Source organism: Pyxicephalus adspersus, chromosome 3 (assembly GCF_032062135.1).
Source record: "Pyxicephalus adspersus chromosome 3, UCB_Pads_2.0, whole genome shotgun sequence".
NCBI classification, from domain to species: Eukaryota; Metazoa; Chordata; class Amphibia; order Anura; family Pyxicephalidae; genus Pyxicephalus; species Pyxicephalus adspersus.
Window position 1 is genome coordinate 127,015,668 of NC_092860.1, and position 4,023 is coordinate 127,019,690.

Consider the following 4,023-nt stretch of genomic DNA (forward strand, 5'->3'; position numbering starts at 1 on the left):
GTTGCAAATGACAGACAAATACAGACAGTGACACAAGAGGAGGAGAGGACCCTGCCCAGAAGAGCTTACAATCTAAGAGGAGAGGGAAGCAACAAACATTAAGAGGGGTAAACAATCATTTAATTTCAGAATAATGTGAAACCCTTCACCCAGTCGTGTGTAAGGCAAACATTTGTTCTGTATAGTTTTTCCCCTATATTTATTACAAATAAACCAAAAAATAGTCAAAATAATTTGAAATATGTAGAGCACATAAGTAAGCAAATAGGAGAAATGAATCCCTTTCCTGTTATATAGAGATTGTAGTCAATACTGTATTTAAAAAAAAAAAAATGTTATATAAATAAAAAAAACATATAGCAGCTGAAAAAAATCTAACTGAACATTCAGTTGATTAAATGAACTTTCATTTTAATAAATCAAACCCTGTAGAAGTCATCTATCTGCCAGCCCATGGAGCCTAATAGTAAAGGTTATGAATATGCAGTATGTATGAACAGTTGCCTTATCTGAGGTCGGTAGTTGTGGTATGTAGGGCATGGAGAAGGAGACGTAGGTAATTGCTCTTTTAGTTTCTTCCAGCAAAACCCTTTTATTTGTTGCCACTGATCTTGTTTTGTAATTATATTTAGGAATATTAACTAAGCACAGATTACAGTGCAGACTGTAGATATCTGAGATATCAGTTAAAAAGATTTCCCAACAACATCAGTGCAAATGATCATTAAGAACACAGAACAATCTTCCACTAGGTAAACACGTTCTGGTGACAACTGTCTAAAAATATTTTTTTACTTTGGAGATATTTTCCTTTACTTTCCATTTACACCAAAAAATGGCTGGTGTCTTAACCCCCAACAGTTACTATCAAAAACTACTTTACTAACAAGCACATATTGTATACAAATACATAATTTAAATAATATAAAAAACCACCATGTGGGAAATTAGTAGACTCGGCTTCTTTGCAAAGCTCTTTACATTTGAGATTTTTTAGCATTAACAGTAATTATGTAACCAAGTTTTCTATGTCATTTTGAGTGCGTGGGTGCCATTGTGGGAATAGCACATACTTTGCATATGCAATTCGCTGCACGTCACTAGGCACATAGAAATTGGCATATCTTAAGCAAATAAGGAATGCATTACATATGAAGGTTTTGTTTAATGTATCAGTTTTCCTTTATTTAATTCTCTTGCACCAAAAAACATATATACAATATTTGTTTTAATTCTGTGCACCACAAATTTCAGGTGGCTCAGACCTCTGCACTGTGCTGTGCTATGTGTGATAGGGTGCCATTCAAAATGAATGATACTGCAATGCACCACACTGCATGAAATGAGCGGGACTTTTCCCTTTGTGCTCAAGTATGAGAAAGTGAACTATTATGGGGGAACCTGGGTAAGCCAGTAAGTCTGGCATGGATCTGTTTCAGGAATTAAAATATTTCCCAATTAACAGCAAATGATTTTTAGGAAATTCATTCCTGGTTTGCTGGATCACCTATGTTATGCCATAATGGTCTAAATTCTCCAGTCTTGGAGAGCTTTAGTAAATTAGGCCTATAGTGTCAGTAGAGGTGACATTTTCAGCAAAGAAAGGGAAAAGTCCATGCAACAGGGAAGTAGTTCCAGTGAAAACATATTGATTTTGACACCTAGCATTTACCAACACCATATATATATATATATATATATATATATATATATATATATATTGCAATGACAAACAGCCCCACTGTGCCAGTACGATATGGCTATTGCACCATGTTTCCTGTGCTACACTAGACATGGATGGAAGGGCAGCAGTTGATTTGGATGAAAGGGGATGATAAACGGTAACAGGTATGGCATCCCTTTAATAAGTGGCCCATGCCACTTTTGCCTAGAAATGGCTATTCCTTTAAGTACAAATACATTTAGCTCCCCAGTCCCTACAGCAGAAGAATTCCAGATCTCTTCTGTTTTTCTGGCAAGTATAACCATTTGGGTTATTGTAAGCTGGGATTTCAGGAATCAAAAAGCCCTCCAACAAAATTTGTGTGTAGCACAGTAGAGTATTTACATTTCATCACATATATTAAAAAAGAAAAATTGTCTCCCATTTCAAGAAAGTGGATAGCACAGTCCAAATCCTTCATTCACATTCCTATGCAAATGTACATTTTTTCATCTGCTGGTATATTGTGCCAATATAGCCTAAATTATTAGAGCCATGTGTTTCAAACATATTACAGCTGTTTCATGGGTTTTTGGTTATCATCAATGCAGTGTATGAACACAAGGGCATCTATGGAGTTGGGCTTCTTGGTATTTAACAATCAAGTATAACCAAGCAACCTAAGCCATCAGAATGGCCTCCAATTCCATAAGTTCCCTATCTCTATAATTAGAATGACTTGTACAGTACAGTAGTTGATCACGGAAAATGACTCTGCTGCATTGAGTTTCACATGTGAGCATACCATATCGTTCCAAAATAAACCTGTCACAGGCACAGTGTAAGAAATACAGAATATGAATTATTGCCTGGAAAGTCATTGCATAACTATTACATCCATGGCAGTGGGAGGCTGAAAGGAAAAACATCACCAGTTTCTCCAGTATATGAATACAGAACACAGACACTTCTAAGCATCTATCCTTAAAATTAACTAATACTAAATGTATTAAATTGTGTGAAGTTTTTTTTTACTATTTTGGCAATTTAACTTTTTACAGTTCTCTATAGAGAGTAAAATAATATCGGTTAAGAAATTGCAGCCCACACTAAGAAGAAATTATAATATTATTATTATTATTATTATACAGTATTTATATAGCGCCATCATATTACGCAGCGCTGTACAAAGTCCATAGTCATATTATTATAACAAAAGACTTGTCTCAGTTACTGAAACAAATGAAAAATTTGTGGTTATTTTTTATTTTTTTATAACAGATTTTTTTCAGCTAGTAATTGCACATATGCTCATAAAAACATATCAAAAACTTTTGTAAAGCTACAGGCAACCAAAAGTATATACTTATTCAGTACCAGTTGCTTTAACATTGTCAGGTACACTTGCAATACACTCTCAGTAATTTGCTGCATGTTGGATATGGACACCATGGACACCGGAGCTATCTGCCTCGTGACCCTGTGACCAGTGGCCACCTGAACCCGCAGGACTGAGCCTGCCCTATGACCTTTGATTGTCTAGATACCAAATTACAAGATGTTTCCTTGCTAGACCACCTTATCAATGATTGTGATATTTTTCTTGCTGCCAAAGGTGTGTTTGCTAGCAAAGTTTTGCTTTGCCGACCTCTCCTTGCCTGTCATTTGCACCAACCTCCTGCTTGACCTTCCACTTTGAACTTTCCCTGCCCCTGGATACCTTGCATGGCTGTTTGACTCTCAAATGTGACCTCTGACTCTTGGCCTTCTATTGCCTTGTAATCTGACTTGATGTTTCAGCTACCCTTTTGGCATTCTGATGCCCTGTTGGCTCCTTGGCCTTCTTCAATCCTGGTTTCATCAGATGCCATCCTTGCATTCCTAAATCCTGGGGGCAGCTGAGTAAAGAATTTGTACAACCTGTCTCCCAGAGGTTGAGTGGGGTTTAACTTTAGGTTCTAAACAGTAGGATGTAAATCTGGTTGAATATTAACGATTGCCCAGAGCTTTACATTAAAGTGTACAATGTTTGATTGGGGGATTGGTGTTTGGTTAAACATTGAAGTGAGATGACGACCTTACTTAAAAAAAAATTAACTTTAGCTATACCTTTAAGTGCATGCCCTGACATAAAAATCCTTTAAAGTATTGGATAGAGTAAGTAAGCTTTAGACGTTCTGTCATTTTGTTTGTCTGTGTTTCTACTGGGGAGATCTATACCTCTATTTATACTGTTCTGTATCATTGTCACCTAGACTGAAAGTGAGGGGAATACCAAAATTTTGGTGTTGTCCCCAGAACAAAAAGTAAGGGAAAATCTTCCTACACTTATTCCTATTCTGGGAACAACAAAGAGTAAG